Source organism: Neofelis nebulosa, chromosome 11 (assembly GCF_028018385.1).
Source record: "Neofelis nebulosa isolate mNeoNeb1 chromosome 11, mNeoNeb1.pri, whole genome shotgun sequence".
Lineage (NCBI taxonomy): Eukaryota > Metazoa > Chordata > Mammalia > Carnivora > Felidae > Neofelis > Neofelis nebulosa.
Genome location: NC_080792.1, coordinates 14,862,065 through 14,878,610, shown reverse-complemented (window position 1 = coordinate 14,878,610; position 16,546 = coordinate 14,862,065). Strand labels below are relative to the sequence as shown.

The 16,546-nt window shown below is 45.1% G+C and overlaps 1 protein-coding gene across 7 annotated transcripts in view; it reads right to left on the bottom strand.

The window, feature by feature from the left end:
• The window catches only part of RNF152 (ring finger protein 152), a 79,423-nt gene that overhangs the window by 25,234 nt on the left and 37,643 nt on the right, over positions 1–16,546 (bottom strand). The gene's annotated exons all lie outside the window — the stretch shown is intronic.

The window sequence follows — 16,546 nt, the reverse complement described above, 5'->3', positions numbered from 1 at the left end:
TTGGGATAAAATCATTCTGTAGTAAAGTCTTCACTGTTACTCACAACATGGATATTTAATTTTTGTTTTAAGTATACATGTATATACATATTACCTATAAAACTACTTAAAGCATAAAAATATCAATTGATCGATCCTTACAGTACACAATATTTGTCCTAAGCTAGTAGTTCAGTTACAGTAATCAATGTCTTATTTAGGGAAAAGTGCTATCCTAGTTCACGAAGACAAAAATATTTCCCAAGTAGCCATGTACTACCCTATTAAATTAAGCCTGTTTAATCTACCAATTAACTTCCTGAGTTTCAGTTTTCATATCCCTTGTGGAAAAAAATTCTCATACTTACCTTTCTCAGAATAGTCACAAAATAGATCTAAAAGCAATGTTGATTTTTTTTTCTATTAACCAAAGTCCACTTTTGAATTTAAAACACAGCGAGATAGCAATAATAGGAGTAAAAACAACAAATACAAATTTCAATGAAAATAGATGTCTCACAAACCATTAGCTGATGTAGGTCATGGGAATCAGATTATATCGGTTTATTGAGACAGCCAGTCTATTTCAGAAAATAATTCTCTAATGCTCTCAAATTACTGAGTAACTTAAAATAAAACAAGGTTGAATCTAACCTACATTGAAAGGGGCAAGAGGTAGCAAAGCCTCAAAGAAATTCCAATCTAAGGTGATGCACAGCACACCCTTCCCACCCCCCTCCCCCCTCCTCCTACCTCTCCCACTGCCCCTCTACCCCCACCCTGGCATCTGCAATCCAGTCCCAGTGCCCACAGGAACTCCCATCCTTCACTTTAACTGTCGCAATCCCTGTGTCTTCCCGTCAATGGAATATCAATGAAACCACAGAACCACAGACTCACACACAAATACATGTTCCTGAGGAAGTGATTCTAGAGCTAACATCACTGAACTCGAGGCCCAGGCTGTTAGTCTCATCTGTTTGTTTTCCTTTAGCTGATGGGAAACATTCTAGGGCTCTCAAGGCCAAAGGGACTATGCATTTTTTAAATGCCATCCATCCCTGAAGCTGGATTACAATAAGCAGATAAAGAGACAGAAACGTCATGACAACAATTTGCACAGATTTTTCTTTCTGCCCATCAATCCAGAATGGGGCAATCAATACATCATCCAGGCCACCCTTCCCAATATAACCTGATTGCCATTTGCATTGAAAAAAAATTCATCCACAAGATGAAATATCATATACACCGGGAACACCAAGTCCTTTTATTATGGGTGTGGTTAGCAAAAGACTAATGCAAAACTGCTGTATTCCACAAATCAGCAAGTCGTCATTCGTGCAATCAGCCATCCAGGGAATTACTGAGCACCTACCACCACCAGGCTCTGGAGCAACTGATGTGGCCCTTGATTGCTTAACCAAGTCCTTGTCACACTCTGGCTTGAAATCCACCCTCCAGCCACTCTGAGCCACTTGCACTTCTGTAAAAGCAACGTGCCTCTCTTGCCTCCAAGGCCCCGTACACACATCATTCTCTTAGCTTAGAATGCCATCCCCTTCTCTGGCCTGGAAAAATCCAGCCCAGATGTCCACCACTCATTCCAAGATAGCATCTCTTACCCCTCTAGCTGGGTTAGGCGCCACTCCTACGTTCTCATATTCTGTTTACTTGTGTCTCCCCCGTTGGAAAGAGTTCCTTCAGGGCAGGAACCTAGTTACATCCTGTGTTTGACCAACTGAGGGGTTCAAAGGACTCCTGTTTACCTGCATCTCCCCAAAGCAGAATGAATACCTGAGGACAGGGATCTGGCCTGTCCTGTATCCTTTCCTTAGTACAAAAGCAATGACTGCCATCCAGTAAGAGCTCAATAAATGCTTACGGACTAAATGAAAACTAACTGAAATCAGGCCACTTTTGAAAAATTAAGGACATACGGTCATCAGTATTTGTAGGGAATTCAGAAATCATGAACATGGTTAAGATTCATGCATTAACAGTATGCTTTCATTTACTTCTTCCTAGAATGGTAAGCTAAAGGAAGGGATTACTGTGTTGGTTACCAAACTTAGATGGTAAACTAATACTTCTATAAAATCATTTCCCATGCCTCGTAATGTCCACTGACCACTGAATAAATCAGTGCTTGGGAGTGTGGTACCAATGCAAAAACTCCAGGACTGATTGTGATGTCAACTAAGGTTTGAGAGCCACTGATCATTCCTCTAACTAAAAAGGACTCTAACAATCCATCCCACACCAGGCACACTCACACTGCTCTTGGGAGAACACATCAGCAGGAGGGGCGGGTGTGGTTATCTGACAAAGCTCTGTGTGATTTACATTTACCTGTTGACCTAGTAATTCCTAGGTAATTACATTTACCTGTTGACCTAGCTTAGTGAGCTAAGTGCTCACTCTGAAAATACACCTCCATTACTACAAAATAAAACATTCACAAGGTAATTCATTTCACCATTATTTGTAACAGCCTTATGCTGGGGGGACAGGGGGAAGAAATTTAAATTCCCATTCACAGAAGCTAATTGGTTTCTATCCACTCAGTTGGAGTAGCATGGTATGTGGTCATACAGAAGACTGTGGAAGATGCTATGAATGACTTTGGAATGACAACCTGGTTTTACTATGTGGAAGGAAAAAAACAAAGCAAGGTGAAAGAAAGAAGGCGAATAAGAAGATATATTTGCTTATTTTTATGGAAATAAACAGAGAACAAACCAATTAATGTAAATGGCCACATATAAGGGGGTGGGTGGGAATGGAGAGGAAGGGCTTGGGAGTGAGGCCTCTCTCAGTATCTCTTTTGTACAGCCATGACTTTTGAGTCATGTAGACATTTTATGTATTCAAAAAAATTAATTAAATCAAAAAAGGATGAAAATCAAACCCTAAAATTAAATAGATTAAATTATATATATAATTTATATAATATATATTTTATAATATATAAAAATATGTAATATATATATAATTAATTAAATATATTAAAAAATATATAAAATTAAACAACTGAGCTGAACTCAGATAGACAACATAACCATCATAACAGAGCCAACATAACCAAAGGGGGAAAATGTAGAAAGAGAAGAAGAAAGAGAGGAAGGGGGAGGGAGTTCTCTCTATGAATCCTGGCTTATATATGAAAAATGACAAATTAATTTTTACAATCACCATTTTGCTACCCCCAATGTAGTGACTGACTTGGGCAATGATCATCCATAAATGCTAAAAATCACTGGGTTGAAAAGTTGCTGGAAGACAGCATAGCATATTTACTTGCCTCAAAGATCAGCTCACAGATTGCTTATTAAATGGTGAAGAGAAAAGTCATCTCTACACTGGAGGGATCTGGCACGTATCACCTTAACCAAAGATCTAACTTAGCACCTCCCAATAATGGCACAGACCGATGTCATGTGCCTTCTACAGCGGTGCATGGAAGAACACAATATTGCTTGTGAGGTACCATGCCAAAATGTTCATCTTGAATTTAATCACAAGGAACAAGACGCGTAGGACTTTTATGAGCTCCTCAACACTGGCAACATTGTGGAAAGGGAAACAAAAGCAAGGAGACTGTTCTAGATTATAAGAGACTAAGAAGATGCACGAACCATGTTGGGATCCACGAGCTGGCAGCGGCGGGGGGCGGGGGGGGGGAGGGGGGGAGTGACTCTACAGTGATAAAGGACATATTCTAATGTGGACTTTATATTAGATGATATTATTGAACTGACGGTGAATTTCTTGGGTGTCATGCGGTGATTTTGTAGGAGAATGTCCTTGTTCTCAGGAGATGTATTCTGGGAGTGAAGTGTCATGATGCCTGCAAATGTGTAAAATTCATCTCCATTCCACCTGTTCAGTTAGTCCTTCTATTTCTAAGATTATAGGTGAGAGAAAGCTAAATACAGCTAAAGCCAGCCTCGTACGCGTCTCAAAAAGCTGCCAGTCATACTTCATAAACTTGGGAGGATCTACAAAAATAAAACTTCCTATTATGGGCTGAATTGTGTCCCCCCCATAATTCACACGTTGAAGTACTAACCCCAGTTCTCACCTCAGAATGTGACCACGTTTAGAGATGGGGCCTTTAAAGAGGTGATTGAGTTAAATAAAATGAGGTCACGAGGGTGGCCCTAATTCAATATGACTACGTCCTTGTCAAGAGGGGAAATGAGGGCACAGACAGGTATTTCGAAGACCACGTGAAGACTCACGGAGAAGGTGGCCATCTATAAGCCGAGGACACAGGCCTCAGAAGAAATCAACCCTGCTGATACCTAGATCTGAGACTTCTAGTCTCCAGAACTGCGAGAATATACATTTCTGTTGTCAGTGCCACCCAGCCCGTGCTAGGTTGTAATGGCAGCCTAAGCAAATGAATATACTGGCTTTGTGCTGTTCTTTTCTTTCTTTTTGTTTAAGACTTTTTTTTTTTAAGTAATCTCTACACCTAACGTGGGACTCGAACCCACAACTCCAAGATCAAGAGTTGCATGCACCACCAACTGGGCCAGCCAGGTGCCCCTTGTGCTTATCTTAATTTTCTATTTTACCAGGCCAAGGGTCTAGCAGGGCTCCTGGCACCCAAATGCATTCTTTCCTTTAGACTCCACTAGAGTGGTACTCAGGGTCCTTAGACCTCGTCCCCATTAATCACACAGGCTCCGTCTCCCACCCCCACACCTTCCCCTGGGCTCCAGGACACCCTCCAACTCCTGGTTCTTTGCCTCTGTGCCTTTCTTTGAAGAAACATACACACTGTTCCTCCCGACTCGAAAGTTTCCCTTTACAACCCCTATAAAGTTGGAGGAGGGGAGCCTGGGTGGCTCCGTCAGTTAAGCCTCCGACTTTGGCTCAGGTCATGATTTCATGGTTTGTGGGTTTGAGCCCCACATCAGAGCCTGCAGCCTGCTTTGGGTTCTATGTCTCCCCTCTCTCTCTGCCCTTCCCCTACTCATGCTCTGTCTCTCTCTCTCTCAAAAATAAATAAACATTAAAAAAAAAAAAAAGTTGGAGGCTCCCTCCTCCCCAGTTCCTCAGCCCTGTACAGCCTCTATGAATCCCCTTCCCATGCTGCATTGTAACTACTTGTTCATTCAGTTCTCCCCTCCCCATCTGGTTCCTCTAGAGCAGGAAATGGGTGTTCTTTGTCTTTATAAACCACAGCTTTTAAGCACATGCTAGGCATTCACAACTTTGGTGAATTAAATTAATATGAAATACGAACAATCCTATTTATTCGATTTGGGGCTCTTTTTTTTTTATGTTTATTTATGTATTTTGAGAAAGAGAGGGAGAGAGAGAATCCCAAGCAGGCTCTGTGCTGTTAGCGCAGAGCCCGACATGGGCTCCAACTCATGAATTGTGAGATCATGACCTGAGCCGAGATCAAGAGTCAGAGGCTTAACCAACTGAGCCACCCTGGCGCCCCGATTTGGGGCTCTTCTAACTCTTCATGTTCAAGAGATGAGAAATCCAATTACAAGAAGGACTCCAAAGTTCAGCCCTATAACCAAAGGTGCAGGAGTAATACTTAAATGCTCACATTTCAGCCTGTACTTGAAGCCAGCCTCATTTTCATTAGTATTAGCAGAAGTGAATCTCAGAGAACCAAGATCCAATGAAATGTACCTCAGTGTGAACTTAAACCAACCTCTCTTTCTAGAATTAACTGCTGTAATCCTTCTTTAGTCCCTGGCAAACCATCTCTCCTGCCACCCCTCCCACCCAGCTTGGCCCCAAGGCATCTACAGTCACAGAGCATCCTCAGACAGTGCTAACAATGACTGCAAAGAGACAGAAGAGCCGCCATTGACTAGGCAGGCACTTGGAGGCTCCAGCAAAGAACGAGCACATAAGCTGATGCGTGTCTGCTGTTCAAAGCCCCATTCAAGGTCCTTGCTTTCCCCTCCCCACCCAGATCTATCAGTCTTCCCCCATCCTCTTCTCAGGACTCACCTCCTTGCCACCCACTTAATCCCTCCTGGAGGACTTTCACCTTTTTGTACGTTGAGCTTCTTTATCCTAAACTGACTACTCCCCATCTGGTCCTCTGTCCTTCTTGTCCCTACTGGTACCTGCTTCTCTGCTAACGACAACACAGGCTGCCAATTTGTTCTCAACCTTCCTCACCCGTCAGCAATCCGAGCTGAGCTTTTGCCATCAGCTGCCACAACTTCAATACAATGATTACTCATAGGACCCCCACCTCCTTGCAAAAAAACAAGTAACTTCCCCCTTCCCTGTAACATTTGATGGTAAGTTGCAGACCTGAAGTCCCTTACTCTCATATGCTCAAAGTATTTCCTACGTAACAGCAGTACAACTATTAAATTCAGAAAATCTCACCAAATGTCCTAATAATACAAAGGGAGAGAATCCAGGGTCACAGGTTGTATTTACAGGTCACAATTCTTCATTCCTCAGTGTTCTCTTGACTTTCTATAACCTTCACAGTTTGAAAATTACCGAGAGTTACTTTGTAGAATATCCCTCAATTGAGTGTGCCTGACGTTTTCTCATGAACAAATTCAGTTTATACATTTTATTTGGTGGGCAGAAGAGAGAAGAATTACAGAAGTAATTCTAGTAGGTGGTTATGTTATATTAATTTGATCACTCGTGTCTCCCAAGTTTCTCCACTGCAAAGTCAATCTTTAATACCCCCCCTCTTTTGTATTTTTTTTTTATTTTTTTTAATGTTTATTTATTTTTGAGACAGAGAGAGACAGAACATGAACGGGGGAAGGTCAGAGAGAGGGAGACACAGAATCTGAAACAGGCTCCAGGCTCTGAGCTGTCAGCACAGAGCCTGATGCAGGGCTCGAACTCACGGACCGTGAGATCATGACCTGAGCCGAAGTTGGCCGCTTAACCCACTGAGCCACCCAGGCGCCCCACCCCTCTTTTGTATTTAACAAGCGTTTGGTAGAGAGATATGTTGAAGCTTTATAAAGCTTATTCTTTATCAAACTTTCATCCACTCACCTTAGCATGCTTTAAAATTTCTTGCCTGAATTAACTATAACACGATGGTTGCCAGATGGTGATTTTTAATTCTACCCTTTCTTCTACATTTATTAGTTGACATTCTGATCGAATGTCCTCTTTTCCATATTTATTTTATTCATACTAGTATGGGTTCATTGATTTTATATTATTCAATGAGTTAGGACTCATTATTGCCATATTTATCTTCATGCTGTAAATTTATGTGGCTCCTGGGGGCTCCTTTCAGGCTGGTTCCTATGTCCCCATCGCTCTTTGAGCACTTCCTTACTTTGTGACATAAAAAGATGCTTTAGGCTCATCTTATACTTTTCCTGTCCCAGGCCCAGAATCGGCCACTCCTCCCAAGAGCTCATTCCTCTCAGTTGCAGAATGGCATTTAGAAACCAAGAGTGGGGCGCCCGGCTGGCTTAGTCAAAGAGTATGCAACTCTTGATCTCGGAGTTGTGAGTTTCAGCCCCATGCTAGGTGTAGAGAGTACTTAAAAATTTTTGGTTTTAATCCTTAAAAGAAATAAACCAAGATCTTATTAACCATAGGGGTGCTCACAGTCATCAGCTATCACTGCTCCCAGGCCCTGTCAGTGGATACTGCTAGGAGCTGAGCTCCACTGGAGATGTCCAAAGTCTTGCCTCCATGTAGTGGACAACACCAGTTAAATCGCCTAGGATCCTGCAACTTGGACTGGTGTGTCCTTTCTTCGTAGCCCACATTCCAAGAAGCTATGCCTACAAAGCAGAGGTCCTGTCCTGTCTCCCACGGCTCCCTCTCCTCTTCCAAAGCCTCATGCTCTGGCCTGGGAGTTTCTAGTTCTATCTGACTGTGTCATCCTTGGTCTTTCTCCTTGTCACACTAATCTGTGTGTTCGCTTCTAACTTCTTGGCTTCCCAGGTGGACTTTCAGAGTCCATGGGTCCCAGGCAGCCCAAAAGCTGTGAACAATCCATCCCAGCTCCCAGAACCCAGGATCCCAGGAACCTGTTTGTCCCAGAGAAGAAGTCTCCCACTGAAAAACAGCACCAAAAAAATATTTATGTTCCTCCTGGTAACAGTCCATCTTTCTCTATATTAATTTCTAATGGATTAAAAACAAAAAGTTTAAAGTGGTGTAGTAAAGTGATATGTACCTTTTTAGGCTTGTGGGGGTGATATTTTGGTTCCAAAGTCAGGGCTCCTCAGCTAGACTTGCATTTCTGAGCTTCTTCACTTTCTCTTACCTCTGACACCACAGTTGTTTTTTTTTAATGTTTATTTATTTTGAGAGAGAGAGAAAGGGCAGGGGAGGGGAGGGGAGGGGAGGGGCACAGAGAGAAGGAGACAGAATCCCAAGCAGGTTCTGCATTGTCAGTGCAGAGCCCAACACGGGGCTTGAACCCACGAACCCGTGAGATCATGACCTGCGCTGAAATCAAGAGTCAGACGCTTAACTGACTGAGCCACCCCAGCGTCCCACCACAGTTTTTGCTAAAAGCACCATTGTTATTCCTTCCTCTACTGATCTGCTCAGCTTCCATCCCCAGAAACGTGTCCATATATGTACCCTGAAGATGATATATAAATCTTCTGGTTCCTACTACCTACTACAGGTGTCTAACCTGGGGCGAGAAAGGCTCACAGAGTACATGAAACAGCCGTTCATGGGAAAGGTGATCAGAAGGCAGTCCCAGCCCATTATACAGTCGATCTTCTGCTTCTTGGAAATTCCTACAGGGTTCCACACATGATGGATGTTTAATAACGTTGTCAAGCTAACTAGCAGTCATTTCTAGTGGATACCCATAAAAAGTCACCACCAAGGCCTATAATTTTGGACCTCAGAGCTTTCATTTTTCCAAATGGGAGAGGCACGTAATAAATATCTCCAGAACCACAATGTGATATGACACTAGCTATTAAGGCTCAAGGAACCAATATCCATGAAACAGTCCCTTGTCCATTAATAATAGTTAGGAAATGTCATATCTCACTGCTGTATACTGGGCTGCAAATCTTACATCCTTTATTTAAGAACAGATAAATAAATAAGCATAAGTTGGTCTGACTTCTCTTGTTGTAAAGTAGTGAGATCTTTGTAACCATCATTTCAAACATGAATCCAGGAGTTCTGAGTCAAGGTCTCCCTCTTCAAGACTAATGATTCTTCACTTTCAGGGCTACAAACCATTCTGAGAAAGTGACCACGGGTGCAGATTCCTCTGTGTCTGAGAGGTCAGAGGTGCAGAATAATATGCATGTGCCCCAGCAGAAGTGCGCCCATAACTTCAGGGAGTTCGATCACTGAAGCTCCAGGTAAGGAACCCCTGCCCCCGGCCAGCGCTTCCCAAACGTCAATGTGCCAACGAATCGCCAATGCTGCTTTGAGTGGCAAACTTCTAGAACAGAGGTCAACACACTTTTCCTCTACAGGGACAGATAGTAAATATTTCAGGCTTCGCGGGCCACACCATAACTGCCACAACTACTCAACCCTGCCACTGTAGGAGAAAGCAGCCACACGCTAATTCCCAAACAAATGGATGCGCTGGGTTCCAACAAAACTTTGATTTGCGGAAACAGGGGGCAGGCTGGATTTGACCCGAGGAATATGCTAGAAGGCATTACTTTGAAGCCCAGCACAAGGACTGTAACAGCAAATTAGAAAACTGAACTCAGCTCTGATGTTTTTAAGACTCACATTTCTTTTTACTGCGAATATACCACATTCGGTTTGTTATCAACGTAACCGACAATTCCCATCACTACACTTTTTCCTACTGGACAATTTGTTAGGAAGAAGCCATTGTTCCATTTTGCAGCCAACACAGCAAGGGTCAGAATAACTCCACATTATAAACATTTCCTGAAAGACCCTTTGTGGCCTGCTTTTCTAACTCACAGAGCAGTTCTATTAATTGACAGCCGACCGCACGCCAGACATAAAAGCAGAACACACTCTCCCGTGTTCCAAGCGGCCCGTTTCTCTTCTGAATCCTGCTGTCATTTTAACAAGCCTGGCAGCTGTCAGACTCAGGCCAACAGTCACAAGGGCTTTGTCTCCACAGAGACTTGTTTTCGCAAAAATTAGGACCCACACAAGCCTCTTGCCCGGCCTATCCCGTCCTTCATGGCAAAAGAGCAAATGCTTGACTACCGAGCGCCTTCCTGGGTGAGATGCCCGGGTCGCTTCCTGTTTCCTGACTGTTTCAGGCAAGCCCCTTCAACCACAACCACCTGACTCCACAGAATGGAAGTGGTTTCGACGGGTTTTCCTCCCAAGTGTACTGCATTCTGGAGTTCACACCTGGCCAGCCAGCTGCTGACCTGCTCTGTCGGAGGGATTTTAGCACGACCTATGTTGGGTGTATATCAGCGATACCTCAACAACCACTTTTTTTTTTTTTTTTTTGAAAGAGAGAGAGAGTGAAAGCATGAATGGGGGAGAGGCAGAGAGAGGGAGAAAGAGAATTCCAGGCAGGCTCTGCACACCAGCACAGAGCCCAACACAGGGCTCAATCCCACGAACCATGAGATCATGACCTGGGCCCAAATCAAGAGTTGGACGTTCAATCGACTGAGCCACCCAGGCAACCCCTCAACGACCGTTTTGGAGTGACTGAGAAAACTTTTCAGCTATTGCACACCCTAAGAGAAAGAGCCAGCTCTAGCTAGAAATGACTTAGGCCCACGATGTGTTTCTAGCCATTTGCACCGGCTTCCCAAGGTGAGCCTCACCAAATTAGACATTAACTTCTTTAGGATTGCCAGCTATTGTTTAAAAACCTACAGCATCTAGGTGTCTAAACAGCACAAAGGGCAAACTCTACAAAGCACAAATGATGCTTAGCATTTTGTATGGAGGTACAAGTCAAATTCATGAGCAAGCGCCTTTTATCAAATCTCACGCAACTAATTGGAAAAGAGTTATAAGTAACAGAACACTGGCAATCATAAAATCAATACCTTGCCGCCCACCTCCTACGATGGCAAAGGACATTCATCATCTCGATCTGGTGGAATAAGCCAACACAGTGTCTCTGGGGTTTCTCGTGTGTTGGTTATTGTTGTATGTTTGAGGAATGTGTTTGGGACTGTAGGGCATTCACGGCGGCATTTTTACCTGGAGGTCAGATTTTTTTTTTTTTTCCTAAATCGCTAGCAGAGATTGTCCAATCACAAGTGATTCATCTTGTGCCTACACAGTAACTCTAGAGGTTATGAGAGAATGAAAGTAATAATAACATGAGTCTGTAGGTCACAGGTACTTTAAACTTGTATCTCCAACGAGAGTAATAAGATACAGTGAGACTTGATTTCTTAAGGGAATGAGCAAAATACATTTTATCTTAGTTTTTAAAAGCTCTGATGACCCTTAGATATTCACAGTGGCCTTGCAAAAGCGCATTCACTCACCTACTCACCTTGGTGATGAGCAATTTATAGATGGCACGTAACAAACAGGCTATTTCATTCACTTTATTCTCCCTGCTTCTCCGGGGGAGAAGTGGATCCATAAGTGGATCCAAGGGATCTGGGGATCCGTAAGTGGATCCAAGGGCAAAAAAAAACGGGTGATACTGTAAGATTTCTATAACAGTAGGGAGGTTGGGTTAAGATGATTTTCTTATTCACTTATAGAGGCGACAGTTTTGACCGTGCTAAGAAGAGAAATGCTAGGGATCTCAGATAGAATCTAGTTAAACAACGAAGATGGCCTGGAGTGCCAGACCTCTCACCAGCTCCACATGCCGGGGCCACGCCAGCTGGGCATACAGCGCGTGCCGACCAAGCCATCTGGAAGCTTTGTGCTAGAAAACATCAACCTTTCATCTATGTACGTGCTGAAGGGTGAAGTTTATAGTCAAAAAGATTTCTTCCCTTACAACGTAGTTTTGTCTTGTTTTTTTTTTATCATTTCATCTTACATGGGGAGGCACATGCGTCCTTTAAGACACCGCCAGGTTTATGTGAGTACCCCCAAAACACTCACGCTCCTCACTCTGGGACACTAGCTGTCCGAAGCAGAGGCAGCCCATCTTGCATTCCTCCCAGTTAAAACTGTCCTCCCAGTAGTCATACTCGCACGTGATGAGCCTCAGCATAAGCCCGCTCAAAAGCAGCCGTGCACCCTCACCCATCTGCGCTCACGCTTCTTCTGGTCTTTTTCTTAACCTTTAAAAAAATTTTTTTTTACATTTATTTATTTTTGATAGAGACAGAGCACAAGTGGGGGAGGGGCAGAGAAAGAAGGAGACACAGAATCCGAAGCAGGCGCCGGGCTCCGAGCTGTCAGCACAGAGCCCGACGCGGGGCTCGAACTCACGAGCTGTGAGATCATGACCTGAGCTGAAGTCGGACGCCTAACCGGCTGAGCCACCCAGGCGCCCCTTTTTCCTAACCTTTAAAAAATATCCCCAAAAGACGAACTTGAAGAGCAGCCATGGGATCATGAAATAAAAAGTCAAAGACACAACGGTCGTTCAGTACTACAGAGCAGACAACTTCTGTCTCCCCTAGACCACTTCTCTTCCCTCCCCACTACACCTGTGCCTCTAGCTCAACTACCCAGGCTCAGCCCTGCCTCCGTTTGTTCTTGCTGCGCCTGCTGTCCAGAGCCTTCTTCCCCACCTCCCCGGCTGGACTATTCTTCAGCTTAGAGGCTGAAGGGCGAGGTAGAAATGGTCCCAAACAGACCAAGGCACACTTGTGATGCACCTGCTCCTTCCTCTTGTTGCTTTTCACCCGTGCGTTTCCTTACTGTTTGCTCAACTGTAAGCCCTGAGATCCTGCCGCCCCGCCTACCACCACTGAACATGGTGGAAGCGTGTGGAAGCATTGATGAAAGGGGCATCGGGCACAGAAATACTAGTGCTGCTCCCCTCTTCGGCATCGGTAAGTCCAGATGAGGCAATGCACTAACATCTAGAAGCACTAAGGTGCCCGAAGACAGAATTTTGGGCACAGCAGAGTCCCTGGACCTTGGAAATTCACTAATGGGAATCTCAGCTCGTCACTAATTAGCTACACGGCCTTCGGCAAATCATTTAACCTCGCTGAGTTTCAGTGTCCTCATCCGTTAAGCAAGAAGAATCACACCTCGCTCAAAGTATTGTTTTGAGGATGAAACGGGTAATTGGTAAGGCATCCAGTCCAGCAGCCAGCTGCTCGATAAACACTGCTATCCTCTCCCCTACTTGCAGCCTAACTTCCCTTTGGGAGCAAATGTGACATTACCAACAAGAAAATAGAACTTTCAGGAATACATCAGAAGGAAGAAATTGGAGAGAAAAGCACAAGAAAGAGGTAGCAGAATTATCTTTAAAGGAAAAATGTATCTAAAAGGGCAGGAGAGTTTTAACACACGAGCAAACAGGAACCTTGCTAAATGTGTTATTTCCATTTGCATGAGGTCTGTTTTTGTGGCTGACTAGAAACCCTCATTGCATAATGCCATAGAAGGCAGCTGTGCTCTAAAAAAGGTTTGGTGTAGTTATAGTAAGAGCTGGTAAAACAGTGCCAAAAGTCTCTTGGCTCAGGATGAATTCCCACAAGTGTCCTTGAATCTGTTAACTATGCAAAGATGGCTTTGCATCAATGGAAAATATAGGCATTGCATAGTCTGCCTTGAGGCTTACTCTCAAAATCACTACAGCCATGGTATAAACATTTCTTCAAAAAATATTTTTTTTAAGTTTATTTTTGAGAGAGAGAGAGAGAGCAGGGGAGGGGCAGAGAGAGACACAGACACAGAATCTGAAGCAGGCTCCAGGCTCAGAGCTGTCAGCACAAAGCCCCATGTGGGGTTTGAACTCACAAACAGCGAGATGATGACCTGAGCCAAGGTGGGACACAACCAACGGAGCCACCCAGGCACTCCCACACATTTCTGTTTCTTAAAACACACCTCAGAGAAAGCCAGCTGCCAAGGGTAATATAATTTGAAAATTAAAATTACCATTCAAACATTGACAACAGTCACACGTCTGAGATCACCACTGGGGTTCCTCATAAACTTCTCAAAGTGAGCATGTCCAGCATGGAATTCTGGTCTCCCCTCAACACAGCCCCAGACCTGCTGTCCCCACAGTCCTCCCCATCTCACTTCCTGGCAACTCTATCCTTGTAGCAGTGCAGGTGAAAACCCTCAGCCCCATCCAGTCTCCTCTCGTTCACATGCCTCATATTCCACCTACCCCATCGGCTTCACTCTACAAATGTCTGGAATCGGACCACTTTTCCCTACTCCCCTGCTGCATCCTGGTCCAGGCCACCAGCACTCTTGCTTGCCAGGAGCATTGGCAAGATGGTGGTCTGGCTCCCCGCACCCCTCCTCTGCCCCCTACAGTCTACTCTGGGTACTGCATCCAGGGTACAGTAAGACAAAAGTCAGAGCAAGGGACTCCTCCCTCAAGCCCTAGGATAGCCACATGTGCGTGAGAAGTAAAACCAAAGTACTTCCAATGACCCACAGGGCCCCGTGACATCACTGTCACATCTCGGGGCCTCCCCTTGTGGACCCCTGGCTCCCTCTGCTCCAGGCCTGCTCTCCCTGCTGCCTGCCATCTCTGCTCTCAGATACTGACTGATGGGTTTTCCTCCTCACCTCCTTCGAGGTGACGTCCTTAAGAAGGTCTTCTTTGACTGCCTTTTTAAAAATTGCAGTGCCTCCCAACATCCCCTCTCTTCTTCCTTCGGTGATCCTTCTCTGGACACATCATCTTCGAACACCGTGCGTCACTCACCTATTTTATTCGGCGTCACCCCACTGAGTCCCCAGAACATGGGCTCTACGTGTGTTGTATTCGGTGCCGCATCCCCAGCCTCTAGAACTGTGTCCAGCACATACCGGATGGATGCTCCACTGAAAAACTGCTCTATCACATCAGAGGTTGCTATCACGCCAGCCAAGTAAAGCGCCACGGGGGCCAGGAAGGCTCTCACTGACTCTGTCCTCTCTCTCTCTCTGTCCCACCACAACCGAAGTTTTCTAGGTTTCTCAGTATTTTTGCAAGAGATGTCAGGCTCCCATAATTCTTCTGACCACTAAAATCATACCACACGTGTGAACGATTCCATATCCTAAAAGTGCACATGTCAGATATAGTAAAAATTAAAAAAATAAATTAATTAATACCCCTCCTCTACCATCACCTTCCTCTAATTAAACTGGAAGTCAGTAAGAAAACAACAAGCGACACTCACATGTTCACCATTTAAAAAAATTTTTTTTAATGTTTATTTAGTTTTGAGAGACGGAGAGAGACAGAACCCGAGTGGGGAAGGGGCAGAGAGAGAGGGAGACACAGAATCGGAAGCAGGCTCCAGGCTCTGAGCTGTCAGCCCAGAGCCCGACGCGGGCTCGAACCCACGGACCGTGAGATGATGACCTGAGCCGAAGTCGGGTGCTTAACCGACTGAGCCACCCAGGCACCCCATATGTTTACCATTTTTAAAAATATTTATTTATTTTGGGGAGAGCACCAGCGGGGGAGGGGCAGGGAGAGGGGGACAGAGGATCCGAAGCAGGCTCTGTGCTGACAGACTGACAGCAGTGAGCCTGATGTGGGGCTCGAACTCACAAACCGCGAGATAATGACCCGAGCTGGAGTCGGACGCTCAACCGACTAGAGCCACCCAGGCACCCCATATGCCGGTAACACATAGCGATCCAGTCTGTCCATGACTTAAGCTGGACACAGCTATAGCTTCCTGGGAAGTATCTGAAGAGAGTTAAGGAAGGGACTATATGCAGGTCCGGGCAGGGGTGAGGGTCCTCTCAAGGCCCCCAGGGATTAGCAACACTAGAAGGCCCCTATCAACCCCAGAGCTGAAGGGCAAGAGAAGGGAACTGTCACCACAATAAGTAAAAGCTTGGTGTTCTGGAACATGGAAAGGGGCTCTTTCCAGCAGGAGCTAATAGAGAGAGGGAATGGGGGCTCAGGCAGGGAGGGAGCAAGGGTGTGGGAAAGCAGAGGAGGGCTCCGACTTCTCTCTTCTCTGTCCTATTATCTCCTGCCAGTAGTCAAACCCAACCTGAAGCCAGAGGGCAAGGAAGGCTGGCTTCCCTTGGCACAGCCCAAGAAGGTCTGGGAAGATGGGAGACTGATCTGGAGGGATGAACAGAGAATGTCTGGCACACCCCCAGTGGAGGTCCTGGAGTCTTGACCAATCCAGGAAGGGCATGGAATAAGGAGCCTGGATAAGGGCCGAGAGTTTTCCTTGTTTCTCCTCACTGTTAGCTGTTAGGAGCCAAGTCTGTGTCACGGAAATGCTGCCCTGGGTGGAACATTGGAAGGAGGGGGGCGGTTAACAGCTCACAACCTACGCACGAAGTGCCCTTTCCAAAGCAAATGGTCTTCGGTACCCAACACGCAAAAACCGAGATGCAACTGCTGTGTGGTATGGCCAGAGAATTTTTTAGAAAGTCTCCATTTCTGCTACCTTCACGTTGACCCTGAAGAACTTCCCTAGGCCCATGATTAGAGTTTTGAGAACCCAACTCTCCCTGAAGTTATTTCAAATGCATCACAAGTGACCAATCAGTGAGCGATTAT